General features: G+C 36.7%; 2 pseudogenes; both read right to left on the reverse strand.

Moving 5' to 3' along the window:
* Window positions 1-3,054: 3,054 nt before the first annotated feature.
* Window positions 3,055-9,482, reverse strand: LOC140850888 (probable protein S-acyltransferase 7; annotated as a pseudogene).
* Window positions 9,483-10,047: 565 nt separating this feature from the next.
* Window positions 10,048-20,410, reverse strand: LOC140851450 (protein S-acyltransferase 8-like; annotated as a pseudogene).
* Window positions 20,411-20,702: the final 292 nt, after the last annotated feature.

The following is a 20,702-nucleotide window of genomic DNA, read 5'->3' on the forward strand; positions in this document are numbered from 1 at the left end:
CATACATTATATATATATATATATATATAATATATATATATATATAATATATATATATATTGTGAGAGAAATTTCTGTGTTAGTCACCCCATACATATTAACCACTCATATTTTCTTTGGAATGCTGCAGTCCAATGTTTTAATATGACCCTGGCATTTCCTACTCACCGTGGTCCTATCTTGCTCCCTAGGTCCACATTTGTTTGTTCCAAAACGAAAGGACGGAGAAAGCCCAGCTAAAATCAAAATCAGGATAGAATTCAAACCCAAGTACCAGCATCCAGCATCAAATGGTAAGCAAGCTGGCACCTTCATTCTTGGGCCGTGTGAACTTATCCAGTGAATTTATAATTTTTGATCCCTCGGTGCATTTGGTTCCTAATCAAAGTCAAAATTAAAATGAATTTTGAATAATAAAAAAAATTAGGTATTGAATTTTGAGGGATTGTTTTGTTCCTCAGTAGAAATGGAATGGAAATTGGATTTTCTTTGACTTAAAGGTAGAAGTAGGAGCCACTCATGAGAAATTTTAGTTAGAATTATTCTACCATATATACTTTAGACCATCCAATAAAATATCACCACATCATTCAATGAGATTAAAAAATAAAATTCAAAAAAAAAAAGATTTGAAATAGCTAACCATGATTTAACTATGTATTTTATTTCTATTCAATCTTCTCAATCAAGCACGAAGTTTTAAAATTTTGAAACACTGAATGATATGGCAACATTTTATTGGATGATCCAAAATTCACATAATAAAACAATTCTAATCAATAACTTCTTATTACTTATTCCCATTTTCATTTCAAACTCTAACTCTCTTCGATCAAATATGCCCATAGTCCTTTCTAATAAAAAGGCTTAAATGTACTTTTGATAATATTAGTCTTTTGCTTTGTACATACACAGATAATACATACATATATATATATAATATATATATATATATATATATATATATATATTATATATATATATATATATATATATATATATACATATATATACAACCATATAGATATATACACATACATATATTAAAATATATTACTTCTAATTTATGATATATTTTGGATGTGATTTCTTGCCAACGGATCAGTCAAACAGAACAATTTTGGATGTGATTCTTGCCTCAATGTTAGCAACAATTTATGGTGGTAAACCAATTGGAGCAGGACTCGCAATAGATGCAACTTATTTTTCGGTCATCAGAACGCAACCTTACATAAACCTGCGCCAACTTGTTTTTGACTTCTCAGCACTCGTTCCAAGTTCTCATTACGACTAGAGCTCGTAAAGTGGGATCCAGAAGCGAACAAGCAACCTTTGGGAGCCCCTAGTTTTTCTGGTTTATACTTCATGGTTTATACTGTCAAAGGTATTCTCGGTCATTCATGAAACAAAGACTCAGACAAGCAAACAACAACCGAAGACTTGATAAATATTCCAACACGCATGCATTTCATCAAAACTGAGGAGAGAAAAGAGTGGTCTGATTTGTAGCACGGAAGGACAGGGTCCGAGTCAAAGTTCACAGCTGAGCTTAGAAGTTCTGTTCAGTGCCAGAGTTTGTGGCTGAGATTTTTTTTCCTTTTGGGGGTAGATGATGAGATTTTTTTTTTCCTTTTGGGGTTGATGGAGGGACGAGTACAGAACCTTTTGGAACAAAGAGGCACCCAGACTTTTGAGACAGACATGAGACACAATCACAAAATGTCCACTGGGGATGTACCGCCGCAACTTTCTTAAAATTCCACAGAAGAAAAGCCAAAAAAAAAGGTCCTCGGAGCATTGGAACTTGGAGAAGGTCCCAGATTCGAGTTTCAAAGCCAAAAGCTTTTTTTGACCTTTCTGCGTTCGAGCCGAAATTTGTACATGCGGTCTCCTTGGCTATGCTCGCCACCAGAAGAAGAAGGGACCACCGAAGTGCTCTTTGATGCTCCTTGTTTTCTTTCTTTAATTCATGAATGATACTCATTAAGGACTTTTTTAATATTTCTTAATGGTGCTGAAGATTCTATTCCATTGCTAAAGGAAAAGCAAAAGGTTTTTTTTTTTTTTTTTTTTTTTTTTTTATTTTAATTTTTATAATTCCCATGTACTCAATGAATGTTTGGTTGTGTGAAAGTGGAAGTGAATTATCCACTGCATGCTGTTACAGTGAATGTGAATGTCAGGAATACGCACATCTGCTTTTTGCTTTCAGAAAATGGCATGGATAGCTTCAATCACAAAAAAAAAAAAAAAAAAAAAAAAAAAAAAAAAAAAAAAAAAAAGAAAAAAAAGAAAAGAAAAGAAAAGAAAAGAAAAAAGAAAAAGGGGTGGCACAGATAGCTTTGTCAGTGTTTTTCCAATATCTGAATAAAGTAACCATCTTTCATTATGATTGATCCTAACTCGCACTTATAGAAAGCTTGCCAAACCCTGAAACCAAAATTCATCTTTTTGGAATTCAACTTTGCCTGGCACCTGGCTATATTAACAAATAGTTGCAATGGGCTGATTAAGATCTATAAATATATAAGATACTATTATGGCTTCAAGGGCTAGTTATATTTGAACCAAAAATGATTGACTAGAAGCCGAAGTGCTTCATCAGGGCTTAAACCCAAGTAAATGTACATTCTCCATTTGGAGATGCTCAAGCTCAAATTTGTTCAGGGGTTTGAGATTACTTACTTTGATGCAGATAAAGCATTGTTACAGGATTTGCAAGATAAGAAGACAGGAGCTCATTTAGGCAAAGCCTGGTGTCTAGATATGAAAATTCTTATAATGAACCATTGAAAATTCTTAAAGGTCAGGTTCTGTGACATGGGAAACATGCTTTTAGTGACTATGGTTGGTATAATTCTACACGGTACAACAATCTATTTGGGTTACTTCAATGAAATGCCGTAATGAACTCCTGAATTAGATCTTATGGTTGGTTCAAAGACAGAGTAGGTTTCCTGTTTGACCATGGAACTGCCCTGCAAGAGATGTGGTGTTGAATTAAGGACAGAGAATGAGAACTTCATTAAACTTTTTACTTGCAATATTCAACAGTCACAGGCTTACAACTGTTCTAGTTTGGGCCCAGATACCAAGCACCGAGCCATCCCATGCTTTGTTGGGCGTTGCAACACCTTCAAAGAGGTCAAAGCAGTGGTTATAAAATGAGTTTGATGGCCAATATGTTAGAGTTGACCTCTTTGCTGCCTTAAATCTATGCAAGTTGGGGGTTTAATTACATATTTTTTGACTTTCTTGTGCTTTATCCCCGACCAGAAAACATCTCAACACCAACTCATCAATGGAAATAGAAAAACTATTTCATACCTGTTCTCATCCCCATGCAACGAAGTCTCTGAGCCATGTGATAACAACAATGTTATAAAAAAGCATCAATGCTTCATTAATCCTTTGCTTTCTTTCTAATAAGGGTGGTAGTTCCATCTGATTTCATATTATGGCACAAAAGTAAAAACAGCTCGACGGTGTTTAAAAAATAAAAGAAAGTGTTGAACATCCAGCAAGATTTTACTTAATTTTTTTCTAAATGTCATCCTCTTAACATGATGGTCATAAGTACAATTTGTAGCAAGGAGATGACATTGTTTGACACGAGAATTTTTTATTTAATTTTCATTTTGCTACGTTTGTTGAAAATTGTCACCATTTCCATGGAAATAGAAGACTGCAGTATGATTGTAACAACTGGAGTACCATATCTTGAATGCGAACCAAAACCATATTAGCATGTCAATCTTTGAGGTTTTTCAGAGGAGAGGGAAAAAGAATGAAGAGAATAGTTTTTTTTTCACATGCATTCATTAGGTCTTGGATTTAATTGATGGGTGCATCTCTCTTTTTTAATTGCAGAAGGTTGGAGCTGATATCAACCAACCTTAGACTTTAAGTGGTTGACATCCTCCCTATTTGACGAAAAATTATTACATGCACATTATAAGTTGCCACGTTGATGCACACAACTGATTATCGAGATACATGAGCATGGATTCCATTTACCATGCGTTGAATGATGGCCCATTCCAATAACGTATACCAACATGATAGTGCATGCAATATTTTTTGAAAAAATTATCTATAGGTCTCTAAATAGATCCAAAATTATTTTTAAGTTTTTGAACTTTTCAAATTGAATAAAAAATCTTTGAAATGTTAAAGAATTATTTCTATGTAACCAAAGTACATACCTGTATAACCTGAACATAAACGTGTATAACCAGATATTGAAACTAGGTAACCTACGTAACCTGAACATAAATCTGTGTAACTTGAATATAAATCCATGTAACCTGAATATAGACCTGTGTAACCAATTTATGTGGATGGCAGAGACCTAGAAATAACTTCTTAGTATTTTAGGAACTTTTTATTCAATTTGAAAAGTTCATAGACTTAAAAATAATTTCGGATCTATCCAGGGACCTATAAATATTTTTTTTTATTTGAGGCCGATTCGTACCCCATGATGGCATTTCTATCATATTTTTCAAAAAAATAAAAAAAAGAAAAAAAGATGTTAGAGTTAACATGAAATCCCAAAAGGCTTTTAAAGTAGAGGCCCATTTCGTTAGAGTACCTCATCATTCTAAAATCTTAGTCAGCACGTAAACAAGTCAAATATCAACTGCACTCATCTAACCACCACCCACTATGCCTAAAAAGTAATAGATGTAGGTACTCAATAAATGCCAAAAATCTAAAGTTCAATAATGCCTTTATCTCCTCCGATCCATTTGTTTTGAACAAAATATTAAAAGGGTATTTGGATCGTAATCGAAATCAGAATTAAAATATGAATTGGAATGGATTGAAATCGAAAATCGAAATAAAAATTTGAATTCTTAGAGAAGAGTAGGAATTGAGTGTTAAATAGATTGAATTATTTCTATTCCGCTTCAGAATCGAAATTGAAATGAGACTCCTTCCAATCAAATGGTTAGAATAAAAGTCATCCATTCTCATTTTGATTTCAAACTCTAATCTCATCCAACCAAACACCTTCTAAGGTCATTTGCAAATTGCCTGCCTTGCCAAGTCCACCAATGTGACTTCAAGATTGGGATGAGATAAAACCTGATTTAGTATGGTGTCTTGATATGAAAATTTTTATGATGAACAATTGCAAACGGTCCTCATCATAAGATTGTTGAAAATTCTTGATATGAAAATTCTTATGATAAACTATTGAAAATTCTTAAAAGTAAGGTTCCATGAAATAGGAAACATGTTTTTTAGTGACTATGATTGGTATAATTAATTCTACACAGTACAACAATATATTTAGCTTGCTTCACTGAAATGCCGTAATGAACTCCTGAATTAGATCTCAAGGTTGGTTCAAAGACAGAGTAGGTTTCCTGTTTGACCATGGAACTGCCCCGCCAGAGATGTGGTGTTGAATTAAGGACAGAGAATGAGAACTGCATTAAAATTTTTCGCCCACTTGCAATATTTAACAGTCACAGGCTTACAGCAGTTATAATTTGGGCCCAGAAACCAAGTAAACAGTGAGCCATCCCATGCTTTGTTGGGCGTTGCAACAGTTTCAAAGAAGTCAAAGCCGGTGGTTATTAAATGAGTTTGATGACCAATGGATTAGAGTTGACCTCCTTGTTGCCTTAAATCTATGCAAGTTGGGGGTTTAATTACATATTTTTTGACTTTCTTGTGCTTTATCCCTGACCAGAAAACATTCTTAACACCAATTCATGAATCGAAATAGAACAACTATTTCATGCCTCTTCTCATCCCATGCAACGAAGTCTTTAAGCCGTGTGATAATAACAATGTTATAAAAAAGCAACAATGCTTCATTAATCCTTTTTCTTTCCTTTCTAATAAGGGTAGTAGATCCATCTGATTTCATATTATGGCAAAAAAGTAAAAACCACTCGGCAGTGTTTAAAAAATAAAAGAAAGTGTTGAACTTCCACCAAGATTTTATTTAATTTTATTCTAAATGTCATCCTCTAACATGATGGTCATAAGTACAATTTGTAGCAAGGAGATGACATTGTTTGACATGAGAATTCTACTGTTTCTGTAGAAAATTGTCACCATTTCCATGGAAATAGAAGACTGCAGTATGATTGTAACAACTGGAGTACCATATCTTGAATGCGAACCAAAACCATATTAGCATGTCAATCTTTGAGGTTTTTCAGGGGAGAGGGAAAAAGAATGAAGAGAATAGTTTTTTTTTCACATGCATACATTAGGTCTTGGATTTAATTGATGGGTGCATCTCTCTTTTTTAATTGCAGAAGGTTGGAGCTGATATCAACCAACCTTAGACTTCACAGGTTGACATCCTCCCTATTTGAGGGGAAATTATTGCATTTGATGCACACCACAGATTATCAAGACTGACATCCTCCCTATTTGAGGAGAAATTATTGCATTTGATGCGCATCACCGATTATTGAGAAACATGAGCATGGGTTCTGTTCTTCATGCACTCATCTCAATGATGGTCCACTATAATTACATGTACCAACAAGGCCATCACGCGCTCATCTCAATGATGACCCACTGCAATGGCATGTACCAACACGGCTATGCATGCAAATAATTTTTGCTATTTGAGTCCAATTTGAACTCTAATGGTGGCATTTCTATCATAGTTTTTCAAAAAAAAAAAAAAAAAATGTTAAAGTTAACACAAAATCCCAAGAAGCTTTTAAACAGAGACCCATGTCGGTAGATTGCCTCATCATTTAGAAATCGCGGTTAGCATGTAAACAAGCCTAGTAGTTGTTTTGAATCAACTAATCATGGTCAAATATCAACTACACTCCTCTAACCACCACCCACTGCGCCTAGTAATAGGGGTAGATACTCAATAAATGTCTAAAGTCTAAAATTCAACAATGTCTTCATCTCCTCCAATATGTTTGTCTGGAACGAGACATTCAGGGGTTGTTTGGTTTGCAACTAGAATCAAACTCGAAATAAAAATCTGAATAGATTAGAATCGGAATTAGAATAGCCAAATTTCTGGGTGTGTTTGATTCGTGATCAGAATTGAAATTTGAATTCTTGTGGGAGACTAGAGATTGAGTTTTAAATAGATTAAACAATTCTCATTTCGGCCTTGAATCAGAATTGAAATAGGACTCTTTTCAATTAAAAAGTTGGAATGGGAGTCATCCATTCTCATTTCGATTGTAGACCCAAATTCTCTCCAACCAAGCACCCTTTAAGGTCTTTTGCAAATTGTCTACCTGGCCAATTCTACCAATGTGACTTCAAGATTGGGATCTGATTTAATTTGTCTGTGGTTTAAAAACTCCTTGGGCCAACTTGAAACTTGATCGAGTTAACCCGGCAAGTTTTTGAGCTGAATCCGTAGGAAGCTCAATCAACTCAACAAGTGATTCAACACTCGGCTCGAGTCATTTGACTCAACTGGGTCTTAAATACCAAGTATAATCTATTTCAGCAGTATATTTTTTTTTCAGTTTTTCACCTTAAACAAGGCCTCTTTTAGTATATTTAGCGTAAAAATATAGCAATACAAATAGAATACACAGATCGGGGCTTTGATTCCCTCACCTATCCTAAATGTTCACCCTTCCTAATTCTCTCACCCACCTCCATAACCCCATCGTTTTCAATACATGAAGAGGGTTTTACTGACTGCCCTCCTAGCACTCCACGCTTACATATGAATAGAAGTTGATAGCAAATCAAATAGACGTTGGTATCTCTCTTAATTTTTGTGTTAATTATTAGACTAGTGTGTCAGTTATATGTCAACCATAAATTATAGATTTAAGGTTCTATATATCAATGCATGCAAATATCTTTATTTATGCGACTAAAAATTATTATTCAATTATAAATATATATTCAACAGTAGATATTTTATGTATGTGTATGCTTATATGTGTACATGTCAGTATGAAATATATGTATGTATATGTGTATGCATATATTATCCAGTCATGATGTTAAAGACTCTTGCAGCCTGAATAACTTTCGTGTCAAGTTTTTTAATTTTTAAACTATGGTTTGAACTCCTCAAGCCGCATGAAGTAATCAACGTACATATTTAGCAATCCATTTTTTTTTAATAAAACAGTAATCCTAATACATTTATAGAACGAACTAAGGATTAGTTACCTGCCGACTACCTACACAAATTCCAAAAGAGGCCATACGAATAACTCCAAGACCTCCTCATGGAGCAGGTTATAATAACTGGGCCAGACACCTCCGGTACACCAGCTATATTTGTACCAAGAAAAACTACAAGAAAGGAACAATAGCACAGAAAACATTATGGAAAACCTTTTTTTTTGATGGAAATGGTGGCGGAAAGGCCAACCCAGAATTTCTTGAACATTAAAAATTACAGAATCAAGGGATAAGAATATACAATTCAGGTGCAAGCTGACAGCAGCTGAAGGAAAACAGGAAAAAAACAAAGAAACAGAGATGGCAGAAGAATTCAGTCCAAATAAAAAACACAGCAAGAGCATGGAAGGATGAAACAGAAGTAGGAGAAAAACAGCAAAGGTGAATCAAAATTAAGAGAGCCACTGCAGTATAAAAGATAAGATATATAGGAGCAGATACACCAGGAGGTGTGAAGATCTTTCATCAGGATGAACAATAGATAACTCAATTTTCAGACTTCCTGGAGGCCAATTCGACACCATGTTGCACCTTCTGAAATTCAGAATTAGCACCATACAGAAAGAACAATGCCTTCACTGCCAGATCAGTAAGACCCTTGAAACAAACTTCTACACAAACATCAAGCAAATGAGAAGGCAGGAAATGGCTTTTAATTTCTTTTACATGCATAAAACAAATACATAAACCTGCTAACTCTAGAAAAATCGAACTTGCCATACCTAGGAATTGAACCCCTTACAAGATGGCCCTAGCATTCTTTTCTATCTCCTTTGCCTCCTTAGGAAGGACATCATGGACCAATTCCTTGATAGCCTCAAACATATCGGCCAGATTCACACTTGGCTAGTATACTTTCCTTTCTGCATCCCGCTTTCGGTGATTGAAGAATTTGTGGCAACCGCATCAGGTGAGGTCTCCCAGCTCCCACTTGTCCTTCCCCAGCCTGAGTGCCTCGTGCCAGACCTTGTGATGAGTAATTACAACTGTAATGAATCCTGACACAAGCTCAGAACCAGACACTGCACTCTGAAACCCATTGTTCTTTCTACCACCGATCTCCTCATCAACCACTTCGTAGTTATGGTGCTGGGAGATCTTCAGTAGATCCCCACCAACTTCAAGGTCATCTTCGCCACCTGTTTCATGTTCCATGCTCCTGAAATCGCAGACAGGTGACTGTCTCATGACTTCCTCTTGTGCGTAGGCACCGAATTTGTTTCTGAAGGTTTTATTCTCGATCAAAATAATTGCAAGAAGTTTCTCAACCAACCTCGGTCATAGACATTGGGCCTGTTGTCAGCCCTGTATCGGAAATTCTCGTAGGAAGTCGATAAAGAAGTATAAATTCACATGTTATTGCCACATTATGTCAATCAATAGAATTTGGATAACAAGGCACAAACTTAACAAAACTAGGATTTCATTAGCAAGAGAGGAGAAAGAGATGCCTAGCATTTTTTTCTGAATAATCTACCATTACAGTTGTGCCTGTGATCTTCCACCAAATCATTAACATGGTTTCAGTGAGAAGCATTTGGAGAAGCTGGTCAACATTTTTTTTTCTCAATTTATTAATATAATCATTTGGAATCACTATTTTGTTAAGTGGTAAATTCATTTTTCATGCACCAGATCATTTTTGACATACTGCTCCGATGAAAACATACTGAATAACTTAACAACTCAAGAGCTACAAGTATATAAGAACGGATCATTCATCATAATAAAAAAGATAGGTCGAATGCTGTTTAAAACTTCAACATAAGCAAGACAACCAGCCTGTTCCTGTAATTCATTTTAATAGAGGCTAGAAATCGATGAAAGTTGTATCGCTTGTTGTGACAGAAAAAGCCTATTGGAACATACATGTTCCAAAACCTTCAAAAATCAACTAACTGAAAAGCTAAAATTGATGCAAGCAGACCACATGGTTATAATACTTAGGCCAGTGCAACTGCTGAATAATTGAAGTATGTGAATCAAAGGGTAAATGCTACACAAAGGAGAATCACTAGACAGCAAGTCCAATTCATTGCCAAACCAGGGGAAGTGATGACCAAAGTGTTCTGCACAATTATTGCAAATTGACCTTTGTGAACAACGAGGTGGACGGTGAAGCAAGCCGGTGTCACAATATTTAATTTTTTCAGGCATGCCATGAACCGATACATCTGGTGCATGGGAATTGCAGATATGGTCTATGCCTTCCACCAACCTTAAGAGGAATTGGAATATCATGAGAGAACTCTCCCTCCGAAGGATGAGAAGCATGTGGTATGATGCCTGGATCTTGCGCTGAAGCAACAAGGAGCAGCACCAGTATCCAGGCTACATCAGACCAATGACCACAAGTATTTCCATCGAAAGACAGAGACCTTTATGGATCAAATTAGGCTATAGTGACATTAAAGAAAATAAATATATAAAAGTTTCATATGAAGTGTGGAAGACTAACATAGGTAGTAAATACTGTTGCAACCACCAACACTGCATATCCTGCTTCATGTGCAGGAAATTTGCGGCGAAGTTGTCTTGCAACAAATACACAAAAGATCGCAATGGGCACAACTACAAGTGAAATGGTGATGAGCAGTGACCAGGCATTGGGTCCCAAGTATTAATACCTCCCTCCAAAAGAACCTCCGCAAAAGAAGAAATAAGTGCAATATGGCTGCTCCTGAACGGCAATAACAGAGAAAAATAAGCATCATCAGAACTTGTCATGTTAATGCTACTTGAAACAACATAACTTCACATTTATGCTTCACGAGCCAAAATAAAGCCATGACCATTTTTTGGTATTGGTAGATATTAGAACCCTTGAAATCTCATTCCCCAATATTATTATCAAGCATATGCACTAGAAGTGCTCAATTCATAACCGTAAGCTATATCTTAGTGATGACCACCCTTTCTTGAGATTTTCCTTATGGACTGTTTTACAGTGTCTGCATTCACATCCCCGATCCCCCAAAACACTTGCCAAGAAGGGCTCAATTCATAACCATAAGCTATATCTTAGTCGACAACATAAATTCTTCTCCTTGGAACCTCATATCTCGCTCCCAAATTAAAAAAAAAAAAAAAAAAAATCATTCGATATCCACTTCAACTTAATCACCACAGGGACAGAAATTCTAAAGATTAACATGTAGCACATTGAACAAATGGATGTCATTAATTTTTCTGGGGTAGAAACATATGCTTTCATCCCACAAATGCTCTATCAAGCCTCTCTATCACAGGATCCTAGTCTCAATAACTCAAACTTCCCAATGGTAATTGTAAAACATTGTGCTTGACAAGAAGCTTATTGACCATAAACTCTGCACTGTCAATGCTTGGCCTAGCAAATCCTTGTCCATGGAACCTACAATGGTCCACCATGATCTTTTACTCTCTTTTCTCCATTATAATTACCATATTATAATACATATGACCCCATAACATTACCAAAGCAATTACTATAGACCTCTTAATTTATCGCAATTATGCCTTATTATTCATTTATTTATGCCCCTACCAGCCCCCTCCATCTCCAACGTGCAATTGGACTCTCAAATTGCACCATACAGAGTGAACCCTAGCATCAACTTGGTTATATTTTGAACTATCCCTTGATATTCCTCGGCAAACTTCTCTACCTTTTCATGACAAATCCTTCATGATACTCTGCTCATAAACAATTCTCCTTCATTTATACGACCATTGCAGACATCACTTGTTTCACAAGATTTCTGCAACCATTGTTGATATATAACTTTCCTATTCCCTTCATCTTACATGGGTTGCCACAGATGAAATAGTTAGCCCAAATGAATAGAGGTACATACCCATTCCGTTTTGAGAACTTGTGGTCCACATATCCTAATTTGGAATAGCAGATTAAAATCCTGGTAGATGGCCTGTCCAGGTGACACGGACGAAGGGAAGAACCTGGTATTTAAACTTCGTGACCTCCATGCAAACCTTAGGAGGTGGAGTGCTGTGCATGTGGGTAATATTAAATAGAAGAAAAAAGAGTTAATAAATGGTATCCCACAGCTGGATGGAATGGAGGAGGATAGACCCTTAAACACCTTAGAATAGGAGAAAAGAAGGAACTTAAAGTCTCAATTAGCCCACGTCCTATTCCAAGGAGAACTCTACCGGCAACAAGATCCCAAAGTCAGTGGATCAAGGAAGGTGGCCATAATTCTAGATTCTTTCACTTGAAGGCATCCAAGAGGCGAAGGAAAAATACTATAAACAATATCACTGCTAATGGAAGGTTGTTGCATCACTTAGACGATGTCCACCAAGCTTTTCATTCCCACTGCTCCACCTTGTTTGGTTCCAGTAGTGCTTCATTGGTTGAGGTTCGATGGAGGGAGTTGTACCTCAAAGGTAAAATTGATCATCAACATTTGGAGCAAGATATTGCTGCAATAAAATAGATTATTAACGGCAAAAATTTTTCATCACTAATAATCAATTTTCGTCGTTAATACATATTAGTGATGAAATTTTAGTCGCTAATATTTCGTCGCAAATAATCTCGTTGTTGATGATATTTTACGATGAAAAAAAATTTCGTTGCTAATAAAAGATATTTACAACGAATATTTTTCATCGTAAAAAAAAAGAAAAAATTTAATTAAAAAAAAATATTTACGACGAAAAAATCGTCGGTGATAAATAAAAAATTAATAGCGATGAAATTATTTTCGTCGCTATTATTTTAAAAATTTTAGCGACGAAAAATTTATATCGCAAAAAAATTTTTTTGCAATGAAAATAATTCGTCACTATTAATTTAATAAAAAATAAATAAAATTGAATAATATTAGTGTCGAAAACTTTCATCGCAAAAAGATAATTTCCGACATAACTTTACGTCACTAATAATTATTTACGACGAATAATTTTTCATCATGTTAATTATATATTTATTGATAAATTAAATTATGTTAGTAAAATATTTTTGATAATGAATATTTCATCGAATAATTCCGTCGCTAATAATTTAGTCATATTTTTTTAAAAAAATTATGAATATATATTTTAAATTTATATGTAAATATTTTTTATAAATTAAAAAATTAAAATAAAAAATTTATACAATAATAATAAATAAATTTTTTATTATTATTATATTAAATTAAAATTATAAGATATTTGAAATAAAAAAAAGTATATCAATAAGCCATCAAATATCGATCTGGAGAACGAGCTGGGATGGGAGCTCGACGGAGCTCGGATCGATGATGGAGCTCGGATCGACCTGCTGCTGCCTCATCAGCTGTATCGTCTGCTTATCTGCGTCATCCACTCCATCATTGGATCTGAAAGCGCTGATAGTGTCGATGTGTGTAGCCAACTCCTGAGCTCACTGTCGATCTCGGCAGCCTGCTGTCGATCCTCGACAGCTGCCCTGCACCTCCGTCAGCTGAGCCTGGTATGTAGAATGGATCTCAGCCTAGATGATCGTGAGGTGAAGGAGCAGTGATCCCATGTCCTAGACCCCTAACATAACAGGATCTCGTACCGAGCATCCGATCACAGATCTCATCATCTGTGGGTGCGGTCGAGCCCTCAGGGATAGGCTGGGATCTCATGTCGGTCATATATCTGAAAATAAAAATTAGAGTTATTTTAATTTTTTAATAAAAATCAAATTGAATGAAAAAATAATTAAAAAAATTTACAAAGAGCTCCTGGCTCCCCATCGTCCACTCCCCGACCGTCGCTGGTGGGTCCGTGTAGATATCGATCCTACCAGAAAAGCTCGCCACTCTCAGCATCTCTTTAATTTGAGAATTAATTAAAAAAATTTAAATAATTAGAAAATATATCTAATTAGAAATTAAAAAAAACTACCATGTGCTCCATGTGGCGAGCAAATGATCTCGAACCCCCACAATGCGGCACGGTCTGTCTCGTCCGATTCATCGCATTCTGGGCACATCGTCTCTGTAAAATTAGCAGTAAAATTAGTAGATAACAAATTTAATTTAAGAATAAATGATTAAGTCATTAAAGTCTAAAAAAAATTTAGATGTGTAACCTGATATGTCGGATCCTCGTAACGTCGGTATATGGTAGTCCAATCATCGATGGTGATGCTGTCATAGGGCTGCAGCCGTGCTGCCTCCTGCCATGAGCCTGCACCACCGGTACCAATGCTGATGCATGTGATGGCGATAATCTCTGAAATGCAAGGATAGATGGGTGTCGACGCTCACCTCACACGATCATCCTCAAAATCGATGATGTCAAATACACCCTGAATAACAAAATATTAGAAGAATACTATATAAATTAAATATTCATAATATAATTTATTTTACCTGTAAGTGGGTGTAGAAAATCTCTCTCTGAGCTGGACAAACGTGACGCCAATCGAAGAGCGTCACGGGGCATAGCTGCGGCATATGATGCCAGCTCGTCTGCCATGGCTCACACCATCTCCTAATGGGTCCGGTGTAGCTGACGGTATCTCGATCCGGAGATGCTGTCCCGGTGCTCGCATCTCCAATGCTCTAAAGCAGGTTCTTTGATGGACCTCGCCTCGTGACCACCGATGTAGACTGACCTGAAACAACAATAAATAAATCGTTAGTATGATCCAAACAAAAGAATCAAATTTTATTATATATAAAGTGTAATAATTAATACCACTGGGACCAGCCTCACTGGGACCCACCTCACTGGGATCCGCTCACTCATACCGCTCACTGGGACCTGCCAGTGCAGGACCCTCTGACACTGGAGCCGGTGAGGCAACGGAGATCGATGAAGGTGCCTCAACCTCCGAGCTATCTGCAGGTAACTGTGAACGCGACCGTCGTTTGTCTCCTGGTGCCATATCTGCAGAATTGAGATGTAAATAAATATAATATTAAATAATAATAATAAAAATTAAATAACATTCTAATGAATATAATTATATCGCATACCATTATTGCAACACAAAATTGAAGAAGAATAAAGATCTACTCATCAATATTCGTATCTTCTCGATGTAGATCCTCATCCGAATCACAGTAATCGATATATGTATCATCTTCTATCTCATCATTTATGAACTGATCGTCGCCCTCTGACTCATCCAGATTAAATACAAAATCAGCTTCAACTTCGTTGGACGGAGATCAGCCCTATTCAAAGGTGCCGTTACAAGTTCTTCATCAACCAAAAACTCGACTAATATTTGTTCTTCTTGCTGAAAAGCTTCTCTTCATGTAAATCCAAAATTTCATCCATCTCTAATCGAGTTGGTATGTCATATACGTCTAGGTGTTATTTTTTGTACGACATATCCAATTACCTCGATACTTTAGATCCTTCAAATATATTACTTTTTTTCGCTTGAGTTGCTAATATATACGGCTCATTTTGGTACCATGTTCGTGCAAGATTTACTGATAAATTATGAATCGATATGAATCCTGATCTTTTATTACTAATATCCCACCATTCATACTGAAACAAAAATACAGAATTACTGGACCCATACTTTAGTTCTATGATATCTACCAGTACACCATAATAATCAATCTCTTCTTCTTTATATCCTATTGTAGCAATTCACTATTCTGAGTCTGTTATTGCATCTCAAGCTTCTTTGTGAAATCTCATTCCTCCAATGATACAGATGTGTAGTGATTAACCCTTCGATCGGGACCACATGCTAAATTGTGCAACTCATCGGTTGCACCCGCTTCTTTATTGAAATACTTATGTTTCATCTGCATCATAAGATAAAAAATTATGTTGGTTGAAATAATAATATTTATAAGTAAATAAATAACATATCACTAATGCAACTTACAAATCATCAAATTATTTTGCAAATTTCTCCTATGTCGATCATCGCATCCGTATTATTCTCTCTACATAGTATACTCTTGTGCTCACTGCAAGAAGTTAAATTTTTAATTTTACACCGATATAAAAATTTTTTTGATCATTAAACAGTATCGTAAGATGATACTTACTCAATAAAATCTTCAATTTCTTCATAATTATTTAGAACATAAAATATACTTGGATAGCTCGTTCACGTCCATAAATTCATATTTTCTTGCACAATAGGTCGAACCGTTTGTTTAAATATAGACAACGTTATTTTATTGTCACCCATTCACGTCTGTATTACGATCTGCATGATTGAATCTTATTTCGATATCATCAAGATACATCGAGCAGAATGTGATACACTCGGTAGCTACATATGCTTCCGCTATAGACCTTCAGGCCTTGCTTTATTGCGTACATACTTTTTTAAGGTGCACAAATCTAAAATAAAAATAAATTTAAATTTTAAAAATATATTTACATCTTATAATTGATATGATAAAATACGTATAATTTTTACCTTTCAATAGGATACATCCATCGATAATATACCGATCCGACCAAAAGAGCTTTCTTTGGAAGATGGACAGCAGATGCACCATAACATCAAAAAATGATGGTGAAAATTTTTTTTCTACTTATAAAGAATGGAGTACGATATCCTTCTCTAGATTTTTCAAGTAAGTTAATCTTCAATTTTGCAACATAGTTCTCGAAAGAACACTCCAGCTCAATCAATGCAGTTTGAACATCACCACCCAAATAGCCAGATGACCACAGAAGCAAATATTGCATCATCACATGAGTCATGACTTTTCATGCCAGAGATATTATCGTCGTTGTTCCAACACACGATACGTTTGAAGCATATGCATCAGAAAACTTTACGATTTTGAACTATCCACAGAAATTCTTCTTTTCCTCTCCAAACAGTGAATAACATGCGGTGGCATAAAAAATCTCTCACCTTGATGAATTAAATACAACTCGATCGAACTTTCATTTTCTTAAATCAAGATGAGCTTTTGTACCATCTTTTATTTTTTTGAAAATTTCAATACAGTACCGATGATATTATCACAAATATTCTTTTCAATGTGTATTACATCTAGATTATGATGAATAGTACTGCTTTCAATAAGTAGTTCAAAAAAGATACTTCGCTTCGTCCAATTCAGCTCAACTTCAGTACGCTTCCGCTTGCGAATACCGATATTTTTTTAAATTAAGATTTTCAATGACTTCAAGTTGTTCTAAAATTTCTGCTCCACTTAAACTCCTTGGGTGGCGGACTCGATCGACTTACATCAAAGAATTGGTTATAACGGATCTCCAAGAATGATTAGCAGAAGAAACTGTCAATGACCATGAAACATATTTTTCATCCGTGCTTTAAATGTAAGGGGATGCATCCTATTGCATATTGGAACATGCCAGATATCCTTTGGTGCTCCATCCAGATAAGTTTTATATGCTGAAAAATTATTTATATTCATAAAATCAAAGCATGTAATTTAAAATTATCTCGACTCACAGAATCATACGTCTGCACCCATTTTTCATAACTCCTTCAGATCATCAATTAAATGGTTGTAGATATATATCAATTTTATTACTGGTATTTCGGATCCGAAATCAATAGTGACATAAAAATAAATAATTCTTTCATGCACTTCCAAGGGACACCATTATATATAACTAGCATCACAGACCACATACTGTAAGAGGTACTCATATTGCCAAAGGGATTAAATCCATTATCGTTAGACCAAGCCTGATATTACACGGGTCACTCATAAAGTATGAATGCTTTGCATCGAAGTCTTTCTACACTAAAGAGTTGGTCGGGTGGCCAAGTAGTTCTCCTCCGAAATTCCCTGCTCATTAATGCATCTCATTTCTTCAGCTGTCTTTGTGGATATATACAATCTTTGAAATCTTGGAATCAATGAAAAAATATCTCAAAATCTTTTGAGGTATCTTCTTTCCTTTCTATTATCGATTTTGTATCTAGGCTCACCGTAATTCGGACATTCAGTTACTTGTTTGTTATCCTTATAAAATAATATGCAGTCATTTTTTGCAGGGATGTATAGGAGTATAGCCAAGTTTCATTTTTGCATGTATATATTTTGCTTCAGAATATGATTTCGACAGTCTCTCTCCATCGAGCAGAGTTGCTTTAATCAATGTTAAAATTTGATCAAATGACTTTTGACTTCATCGATTCACGATTTTAATATGAAGTAATTTTATAAAAATTCTAACTTGAAAAATTTGTACAATTTGGATAAAGTGGCTCTCGTGTATCCGTTACAAGCTTTGCAAACTGTTAAGAAGTTCTTTCTACCTCAAGCTGGATATTATGTTCACGATTAGAATTGCTTTCAGATACAGTAATATTCATACGTATATTCGAATAAGCACCTTGATGTAATCATCTAACAATTCTTCTATACCACTATGTTCAACAGGTCCATTAGCATCACTATCATCTTCAGTATGTCATCGTCGCACACCATCTCATTCGGATCACCCTCCTCATGCCATATCCAACAAGTATACTTCTTATCCATACCATATTGTAGCAAATGCTCCTCAACAAGTGTTATGTAATGATATACCATATTGACACATTTTTTACATGGACACTTTATCCGACTAGCACTGTCAGCCTTATGCTATGCAAAGTCAATGAAATCTCGAACTCTTTTTTGATATTTAGGAAAAAAAATATCTCTAGCATTCATCCAACTTTTGTTGATATTATCTAACAATAAACACAAAATCATTAACAACCAAAAAAAGTTTCATGGTATTCAGGATCTCGATCTGAATTTCGGACTGAATTGCATTTCGAATTTCAACCAAAATCTTGATCCGGATCCACATCCAGACCACTTCATACAAAATAACACATATTAAAAAAGACATGCAGACTGAATATTAACACAGAAAATGTGTGGCCCTATCTCTTTATGAAGTAAAAATATATGATTCTATCCTTTTCAAATCATTACTAACAGGTGTGGCCCTATCCCTTTCAGAAAAGTAATAATCTCATTATTGTTATTAGTGGATATTTCATCTTATTTTTATGAAAATTTCGACAGCATCTTTTCATGGTTCTCTAAGTATATGATGTGGATATGGTGCCCATGCACTCTATCCACCATATATCTGAAGAACAATGGATAGATAATTACTGAATACTATATAATAAAATAAAATATTAACTATTAACAATAATAATATTATTATTTTTTAAAAAAGTTCGAATACTGGATATCCAAGTTTCGATCTCGATGAAGATCGAAATTTGAACGAGAATCTACGGCTCAATGTAATTTAAGTACTATCTTTGAACGTGCATTTGAAGATGGATTTTTAATTTATCAAAAAGGAATAACTTTGTATTGAAATTTTTTGATCAAAAATTTCAATAGAGTTTTCTCTAAAATAAAAATATTTTTTTTATTTATAATTTCAGCAGCATACAAAACAGCACATAAAATAATTTAATTGTAACAAGTAACAGCAATGTGCATTGTGTTAGTGAAAAAATAATTAGTCAAATAATTAACTAACTTCAGCAGTAACACTAAAAAATAATATGCAATAATTATAATAATTTCAGCATCATATTTCATCCTCATGAAGACCTGGCCTGACCTGCCCCATCCTGACCCCACCTGCCCTAGCCTGGCCCGACGCGGATCGAACCCAACCCGACCCGACCTGACCCGCCCCGGCTCCACCCGACCCAGCTCCACCCAACTTGCCCCAACCCGACCCGACCCGACCTGTCCAAAATCGCCCCATCCCGACCCGAACTGGAACCGACCATGCCTGGACCCTACCATCCCCGACCCGCCCAATCTCGGCCCGATCCGCCTCAGCTCGACCTGACTCGACTTGGCTCCACCCCACCAGCCCCAGCCTGACCCAACCCTGCCTGACCCGCCCTGCCTGGGCTCCACCGTCCCCGACCCCAGCCCAACTTGACCCGGCTCCACCCGACTCATGCCAGCCCGATCGGACCCGGCCCGACCGACCCCATCCAGGCCCGACCCACCCCAACCCAGGTCCGACCCACCCAAACCCATGCATGCCCGACCTGCAGGCCTCGCGGCCTACAAGCCACGCGTAACCGGCCCACCATCCCCGGCACAGCTGCGCCCTGGCTCGCCATTACCGGCTTCGGCTCTGGCTCGTCGGCCCCGGCCCGACCCGCAGGCCCCGGCACAGCCACGATCTGACCCCATCTCGGCTTGCCATCGCCATCTCCGGCTTTGGCTCGCTGGCCCCGGACCCGACCCCTCCTTGGCCTGCTGTCATCGGCCCAGCTTGCAGGCCCCAGGACGCAGGCCCCACATGGCTGCGGTCCACCGTTCCGACCCAGGCGCGCCATCCCCGGCACACCGACTGTCGCACATTGGCCCCGTGCCGTTCCTCATCCCCGTTCGTAGCCCGAACCCACCCCCCAAAAAAAATGAAGAGTTGATGTCGCCAGCTTCAGGTTCATCGGCCCCGGCCCGTCCTCGACCCACCGTCGCTAGCCCGGCACGCAGTTCCAACATGGCCGCGGCCCGCAGTCCCTGCCCAGGTGCACCGACCTCGGGTCGTTCTCCATCCCCGTCCCTAGCTCAAACCCACCCCCCAAAAAAAAAGATGGAAGTCGACTCACCTCGGCGGCGGCAGCG

Source organism: Elaeis guineensis, chromosome 9 (genome assembly GCF_000442705.2).
Source record: "Elaeis guineensis isolate ETL-2024a chromosome 9, EG11, whole genome shotgun sequence".
In the NCBI taxonomy this organism is placed as follows: Eukaryota; Viridiplantae; Streptophyta; class Magnoliopsida; order Arecales; family Arecaceae; genus Elaeis; species Elaeis guineensis.